The 8744-nt window shown below is 41.9% G+C and overlaps 1 protein-coding gene across 2 annotated transcripts in view; it reads left to right on the top strand.

Moving 5' to 3' along the window:
• Window positions 1-8744, top strand: part of PTPRA (protein tyrosine phosphatase receptor type A) — a 93305-nt gene that overhangs the window by 19654 nt on the left and 64907 nt on the right. For both annotated transcript variants that reach the window (XM_070756869.1, XM_070756870.1), the window contains exon 2: window positions 7527-7595. The gene's annotated coding sequence lies outside the window, so the exon portion shown is untranslated. The remainder of the gene's footprint in view (window positions 1-7526; window positions 7596-8744) is intronic.

Genomic DNA, 8744 nt, shown 5'->3' with positions numbered 1-8744 from the left:
TCACTGTTATAGACACACAGTACAGTACTGTATTTTATTTTGAAATTCTCTGAGGCAAAACAGGGTGGGTTTTTTATTTGTTTGTTTGTTTATTTATTTATTATTTCTGTGCCGCCCAGTCCCGAAGGGACTGCCGCTCAGACACTATACGTTTCTGCCCCCCCCCAAAAAAATTAGAGGGAACACTGGTTGGGGCTGCCACAGAGAAGGCTCTTCCCCTGGGAACCGCCAGACGACATTGTTTAGTTGACTTAAGATCTTCCACCATTCTTGTAGCCCCTCTTTGGACCTGTTCAATTTTGTCAATATCTTTTTGTAGGTGAGGTCTCCAGAACTGGACACAGTATTCCAAATGTGGTCTCACCAGCGCTCTATATAGTGGGATCACAATCTCCCTCTTCCTGCTTGTTATACCTCTAGCTATGCAGCCAAGCATCCTACTTATTGGGTCATGAAACATCTACAGGAAAATCACCAAGCTCACAGACCCCACAACCCTGAGCTACAAATAATAATAATAATAATAATAATAATAATAATAATAATAATAATAATATATTAGATTTGTATGCCGCCCCTCTCCGAAGACTCGGGGCAAGTACTCTCCTTCATTGATATATCATCGTTGGTGCTGGTGAGAAGTAGAATGCTTGGCTGCATAGCTAGAGGTGTAACAAGCAGGAAGAGGGAGATTGTGATCACTCTGTATAGAGTGTTGGTGAGACCCCATTTGGGATAATACTGTGTCCAGTTCTGGAGACCTCACCTACAGAAAGATATTGACAAAATTGAACGGGTCCAAAGACGGGCTACAAGAATGGTGGAAGGTCTTAAGCATAAAACGTATCAGGAAAGACTTAATGAACTCCATCTGTATAGTCTGGAGGACAGAAGGAAAAGGGGGGACATGATTTAACATTTAAATATGTTAAAGGGTTAAATAAGGTTCAGGAGGGAAGTGTTTTTAATAGGAAAGTGAACACAAGAACAAGGGGGCACAATCTGAGGTTCGTTGGGGGAAAGATCAGAAGCAATGTGAGAAAATATTATTTTACTGAAAAAGTAGTAGAGGCTTGGAACAAACTTCCAGCAGACGTGGTTGGTAAATCCACAGGAACTGAATTTAAACATGCCTTGGATAAACACATATCCATCCTAAGATAAAATACAAGAAATAGTATATGGGCAGATTATATGGACCATGATGTCTTTTTCTGCCATCAATCTTCTATGTTTCTAAACCCCATTCCCTTCTAGCACTGATAATGTTACCTAGTTCGGTCACGAAAGGTCTCCAAGAAAAACACCAAGCTCAGAGAGCACTAAAGACCCTACAACCCTGAGCTACAAATACTCTCTTTCATCGATACACCTTCGTTCCCAGACGTCACACCTGCGAGAAAAGATTTAAGCAGAGAGCAATCATTTTTTTGGATATGCAATTGACTTTAGGAGCTTTAGCAGTGATTAATTGATGACTCTTCGTTGGAGAATTTGCAGTTTCCTTCCTCGAGGCTGGCCGTGCAAACCAGCCAAGTTACTTCCCTCTTACATGCTTTTTTTGCTGTAAAATTGCTACCTTTCCTTTCTTAATTAAGGGTGAAATCCAGCCCTTTTTTCCCAGCAAAGGAAAAAACCCAGAGACTTGTGTTTATCCTTTCTTAGCTGATTTCCCCCCCCCTCCCTGCCGCCTTGCTTGGTTGTTTGTTCAACCAAAAATGAAATAAAATAAAATAAATGCACTTCCTTGAAGTAGCAGGAAAAGCATGAAGAGTTACCGGTATCTCATTGGGGAGACATCGCCCACAGCACGTGGGTGTTCATTCAAGGAGAGAGAAAATAGCTTTTAAAGAAATTAGCACCCTTTTAAAAGAGCAGGTCTCTCTCTCTCTCGAGGTAAACAGATGTCAGACATCAGCCGAGAAATATTTAAAAGTGCAAATAAGTTTTCGAAGCTAATGGGGGAGAAATTTACCCTTGTGCCAGATCAGAACTGGGAATCAATGGCCCATGGGCTGGTAAGTTGGATTTTTTTTTGCTTTTTGATATGAACCAATATATTTTTTTTCCTTGTTGTATGAAGAGACGCAAATTTTGAATTTTCCTTGTAATGGGCAGTTATATTAAAATGAGGGCTTAAAAAACATGAATAAGTAAGAATATCAGATATGGACTGAAGCATTATGGCATAGTTTCAGTAGAAAAAAGCAAATAGCCAAGAGAAATTTTGATAGCTAATAATATTTAGTCTTTGGAGTCTTTGGAGAAGGGCGGCATACAAATCTTAATAATAATAATAATAACAACAACAACAACAACAACAACAACAACAATAATAATAATAATTTTGAACCCAAATGGGAATAGGAAACAATCTTTGAAACCCGGGATGACAAAATTAGAAAAAGAGGTAGCACAAGATAAATGATATATACCAAAACAAAACAGATAAACAATTAATAATAATAATAATTTATTAGATTTTTATGCCGCCCCTCTCCGAAGACTCGGGGCGGCTCACAACAATAATAAAAAACAATATTATAGCGAAACAAATCTAATATTAAAAAAGCAGCATATAAAACCCTATCATATTTAAAAACCAAACAACACATACATACCAAACATAAATATTAAAAAATCCTGGGGGAAAGGTGTCTCAACTCCCCCATGCCTGGCGGTATAGATGGGTCTTGAGTAGTTTACGAAAGACAAGGAGAGTGGGGCAGATCTAATCTCCGGGAGGAGTTGATTCCAGAGGGCTGGGGCCGCCACAGAGAAGGCTCTTCCCCTGGGGCCCGCCAAACAACATTGTTTAGTCGACGGGACCCGGAGAAGACCCACTCTGTGGGACCTTATCGGTCGCTGGGATTTGTGCGGTAGCAGGCGGTTCCGGAGGTACTCTGGTCCAATGCCATGTAGGGCTTTAAAGGTCATTTAATAATTTTGATTAAGGATTTGGCAATCAATATTATATTGTATTGTATTCCAACTTGAAGGTGTGTGAATTTGTATTTCTGTAAGGTGTAAGGGAAAAAAAAAAATAACACCCCAGAAAATCCAGAATTGAGAAGGTTTCTGGATCTGACCTTCACCTTTGACCTTCCAGCGGTCACTTCTGGATGTGCCGCCCGACTTTCTAAAGATCTTTCTTTTCGATTCACTTCTACAGTTGTAACTTTCAAATTCAAAAGAGTTCGGTCTCTGCAGGCAAGGCAGGAAGTGTGTTTGGGTTTGACAGGTGGGCAGCCCTTGGGACTCGGGAGGCCTCAACAACCACAATAACAGCTAAACAACTTTCCGCTGCCTCGGTGCATCTGTTGCAAAGCAGCAACCCGCCGTTTCATGGGTTTTTGGGCAGGCCTGAGGCTTCCCACCCCTTCTGAAAACTCAACTTAGCTGAGCAAAAGTGCAAGTTTTTAATGTCCCAAGAGAAGAAAAAATCGGTTTGATTAAACGGTGTGTGTGTGTGTGTGTGTTATCTCCCCCCCCTTTTTTTTACAGTTTAAGTAATTGATCACAGATTAGATTAGATTAGATTTGTTGGATTTATATGCCGCCCCTCTCCGTAGACTCGGGGCAGTTCCCAACAATGGTAAACAAAACATAGTAACAAATCTAATATTTAAAAATCTAAATTACAGTTTTAAGTTAAAAAATCCAAAAGAGCCCCAATATATAAAAAACAAGCACACAATCGAATCATACACAAAAACTACATGGGCAAGGGGGAGATGTTTCAATCCCCCCATGCCTGACGGCAGAGGTGGGTTTTAAGGAGTTTACGAAAGGCAAGGAGGGTGGGGGCAATCCTAATCTCTGGGGAGAGCTGGTTCCAGAGGGTCGGAGCTACCACAGAGAAGGCTCTTCCCCTGGGTCCCGCCAGACGACATTGTTTAGTCGACAGGACCCAGAGAAGGCCAACTCTGGAACCTAACCGGTCGCTGGGATTCGTGCGGCAGAAGGCGATCCCGGAGATATTTTGGTTGTCCAATTGCAGCCCAGCCCAAAATTTCCATTGCGAATCGTCTCAGTTTACGATTTCGTCTCGGTTTACGACGTTCCTTGCCACGTGGTTCACAGAATCATTGCCATTGTTTAAGTTTATTACCCTATTGTTAAGTGAGCTCCCTTGAGTTTGTGGATCAGAAGGCTGCAAAAGGGAGATGGCAGGACTCCGGGACACCGCAACCAGAGTGCGTACTGATAGCGAAAATACTTCACCTTTAACAAGAACAACACAAGAGCACATAATAGATACAAACTGAATGTAAATCGCTCCAAACTTGACTGCAGAAAATACGATTTCAGCAATAGAGTGGTCACCGCCTGGAACTCATTACCGGACTCTGTTGTTGCTTCCCCCAACCCCAAAATCTTCAACCTTGCATTATCGACCTCTCCCCTTGTCTAAGAGGTCTGTAAGGGGCGTGCATAAGTGCACTTATGTGCCTAATGTCCCTGTCCTACTGTCTTATTATCCTTTCTATTACTACGTTCTACTTATGTTATGTTAATATGTACTATAATACTATACAGTGATACCTTGTCTTACAAACTTAATTGGTTCCAGGGCGAGGTTCTTAAGGTGAAAAGTGTGTAAGACGAAACAATGTTTCCCATAGGAATCAATGGAAAAGCGATTAATGCGTGCAAGCCCAAAATTCACCCCTTTTGCCAGCCGAAGCGCCTGTTTTTGCACTGCTGGGATTCCCCTGAGGCTCCCCTCCATGGGAAACCCCACCTCCGGACTGATGCTGCAGGTAAATCCCAGCAGGGGAATCCCAGCATCGCAAAAACAAGCACTTTGCTGGCAATGGAAGTCTGGAAGTGGGGTTTCCCAGCGAAGGGAGCCTCAGTGAAATCACAGCATTGCAAAAACACTGAAGTCCTCGAAACCCCACCTCTGGACCTCTGTGTTTTTGCGATGCTGTGATTTCACTGAGGCTCCCCTCGCTGGGAAACCCCACCTCTGGACTTCCGTTGCCAGCGAAGCGCCCGTTTTTGTGCTGCTGGGATTCCCCTGCAGCATCACAAAAACATGGAAATCTGGAGGTGGGGTTTCCCATGGAGGGGAGCCTCAGGGGAATCCCAGCAGCGCAAAAACGCGTGCTTCGCTGGCAATGGAAGTCCAGAGGTGGGGCATCCCAGCAGCGGTGGTAGGTTTGTAAGATAAAAATAGTTTGTAAGAAGAGGCAAAAAAATCTTAAACCCTGGGTTTGTATCTCGAAAAGTTTGTATGACGAGGCGTTTGTAAGACGAGGTATCACTGTACTTGTTTGACAAACAAACAAATAGATTAATAGATAGATAAATAAAATAGATACTGTAGTTTTGCTTAAATGGAACCTTATTTTTTTATTTATTTCTCATACAAATATAGTATCGTAGTATGTTTAACATAAGATATGTATAAAAAGATAGAGACCTTATTTATTGTAACCTGTTAGATATTGGAATCCTTACCCTATGAAGTTGTTTTGCTTAGGGAATCCCTTCCAAAAATATGTATAAATTCGTAAGCGGGCTTATGCCAGCAATTTGCCATTTTATTTTATGGGAAGCAACTTTTTAAAAATTGTGGATGAAATTATGTACAGGGAGCAAATAATACCAGAACATCACGTCCCACTTAAAGGAAAAGGAGATTAAAGCGCATATAAATAGAGGTAGCAAGAAAATGAATAAATTATGGCCCCAGGCGTCTCTGGATAACATAATCATTTCCTTAGGCTTCCTTTGCATGACAACATCTGGGCTGGCCAGCTGTTCCTGAAGGTCTGCAACCCAACCTTATTTTATCTGCGATTCTTCAAAGTTGGAGCCCTTCTTCTTTATGACAGCAGTGATTTTTCTCAAAATTAAATGCCCGTGCAAATTGCGCTCGAGGCAGCATCTCTCAAAGAGATGAGAGTGCTAATTACTTCAAGGTGCTAAATACCTGTCGTTGTGGAGGGGAAAAAAATTAATTATTTGCAGTTTTTGTTTGTTACCAGAAATGTCTATAAACAGATGTCATATTAGCGTCTACTGCTAAAAAACATAAGAGGTTGGGGAAATTTGTGGCGAGGCTTTGTAAGGTCAAAACGTGAGTTAGTGGGTAAATATTTTTCTTCCTTCCTTCCCTCCCACCTTCCTTCGTTTTTCCTTCCCCCTGTTAGTGGCACTAACACGAATTCTGATTCTATCCCTCTGTTTATGCAACCAAGTATCGTACTAGCCTTTTCGGCTGCTGCTGCACAGGGCTGGCTCACGTGATTGTCCATTAGGACTGCAAGATCACTGTAATATAAGAAGTGCTAGTTATAAGAACAACAAAGAAATGTAAACATGTATAAATTTCAGATAATAATCCCTCCAATATCTCCGACAATAAATATGAAAATAGGGTTGTAAATAACCCAATCGCTGTTGTATGTCTGTCTTTGACTTTTTGTGTTATAATCAATAAAAATCTAATTCTTTTTTTTTTTTAAAGACTCCAAGATCCCTCACAGTTAACTGCATTTGAGCCAGGTTTCGCGTAACCTGTTCCTTGTACATATTGGTTTTTCCCACCTAAGTGTAAAACCTTTCTTCTTCTTCTTCTTCTTCTTCTTCTTCTTCTTCTTCTTCTTCTTCTTCTTCTTCTTCTTTTCCTCCTCCTCCTCCTCTCCTCCTCCTCCTCCTCTTCCTCTTCTTCTTCCTCCTCCTCTTCTTCTCATCTTCTTTTCTTCTTCCTCTTCCTCCTCTCCTCCCTCTTCTTCCTCCTCCTCCTCTTCTCTTCTTCCTCCTCTTCTTCTTCTTGTCTTCTTTTCTTCCTTCTCCTCTTCGCCTCCTCCTCTTCTCTTCCTCCTCCTCCTCCTCTTCTCATCTTTTCTTCTTCCTCCTTCTCTCCTCTTCCTCTTCTTCCTCCTCCTCCGCTTCTTCTTCTCATCCTCTTTTCTTCTTCCTCCTTCTCCTCTTCTTCTCATCTTCGTTTCTTCCTCCTCCTCTTCTTCTTCTTGTCTTCTTTTCTCCCTCCTCCTCCTCCTCCTCTTCTCTTCTTCCTCCTCCTCCTCCGCTTCTCTTCTTTCTCCTCCTCTTCCTCCTCTTCTTCTTCTTGTCTTCTTTTCTTCCTTCTCCTCTTCTCCTCCTCCTCTTCTCTTCCTCCTCCTCCTCCTCTTCTTCTCATCTTTTCTTCCTTCTTCTCTCCTCCTCCTCTTCCTCTTCCTCCTCCTCCTCCTCTTCTTCTTCTCATCCTCTTTTCTTCTTCTTCCTCCTCCTCTTCCTCCTCCTCCTCTTCTTCTCATCTTCTTTTCTTCCTCCTCCTCTACCTCCTCTTCTTCTTGTCTTCTTTTCTCCCTTCTCCTCCTCCTCTTCTCTTCTTCCTCCTCCTCCGCCTTTCCTTCTTCCCCTCCTCTACCTCCTCTTCTTCTTCTTCTCTCCTCCTCCTCCTGTAGAACCAAAGTCCTTAAGGAGTTGTGCAGCATATAAACTAACTAACTATATAAATAAATAATAAAACCACCAAAGTAAAACATAAATTTTTCCTCTTTGATTTGCAGCCCTACTGATCTGAAGGCTCGGCTTCCACGGGATTATCCTCAAGAGAGAGAGTTTGCCAAGAATACCGGGTAAGCAAGATCAGACCCTTATCACTCTTCAAACATTTCTGCAACTTGGTTCAAAGGCAACGTGGTGAAACCCGGTGATTCCCAAACCACGTAAAAGTGCCGTCGTCGCTCGATAATAAAAGATGCGAAACAAAGCAAGCATGTGAATGTTCGTTGATTACGTCTTGCTTACTTTGATTTTAAATGGATTTATTTAATTCCGTGTCTGCAAACTGCCATGGGACTTAGACTGATTTCAAAGTACCTTCAATTATTCTTATTATAATTATGCACGAATCCCAGCGACCAGTTAGGTCCCACAGAGTGGGTCTTCTCCAGGTCCCGTCAACTAAACAGTGTCGCTTGGCGGGACCCAGGGGAAGAGCCTTCTCTGTGGCGGCCCCGGCCCTCTGCAACCAACTCCCCCAGAGATTAAAATTGCCCCCACCCTCCTTGCCTTTCGTAAGCTGCTTAAAACCCACCTCTGCTTTCCCCCTAGGCCTTTACAATTTTATGCATGGTATGTCTGTATGTATTTTTGGTTTTATAATAATGGGTTTTTAACTGTTTTAGTATTGGATTATTATTATATGCTGTTTTATTGCTGTTGTTACCCGCCCTGAGTCTGCGGAGAGGGGTGGCATACAAAGCCAATAAACAAACAAATAAATAAATAAATAAAATTATTATTTCATTTACAAAAAGAAAAAAAGGAACAATATAATTCTCCAAATTATAAGGGCTCGATGCTTGTGCTTGATCAAATGAAATTGAAGTCCATTTGAACAGGAAGTCGGTCGACATTAATCTGGGTTTTTTTTTTCTCTAGGAAATGATGGAGGATGTAATAGAACCCATTAGCACATAAACATCTTTTTAAGGAAAGGAAATGAGTATACATATACAACATTGTGTCCTTGTTTGTTTGAGCTCTCCTTAAGCCAGAGTTTCAATAAGACATAATTTTGAATTCTTGGGGGGGGGGGGAAAAAGAGAAGACTAAGAATCTTTGTTTCTTATACCAAAAATTCTCCCACTGGAATTTTTCCTGTCGGTTGAGCGTTGAATATGAGTGTCAATTGAAACCCTAAAGTGAGCCGGGGTGGCGCAGCAGGAAGAGTGCTGTACTGCAGCCCACTGAAGCTGACTGTAGATCTGAAGGTCAGCGGT

Source organism: Erythrolamprus reginae, chromosome 7 (genome assembly GCF_031021105.1).
Source record: "Erythrolamprus reginae isolate rEryReg1 chromosome 7, rEryReg1.hap1, whole genome shotgun sequence".
NCBI classification, from domain to species: domain Eukaryota; kingdom Metazoa; phylum Chordata; class Lepidosauria; order Squamata; family Dipsadidae; genus Erythrolamprus; species Erythrolamprus reginae.
The sequence above is the reverse complement of the archived record's forward strand: the minus strand, read 5'-3'. Positions and strand labels throughout refer to the sequence as shown.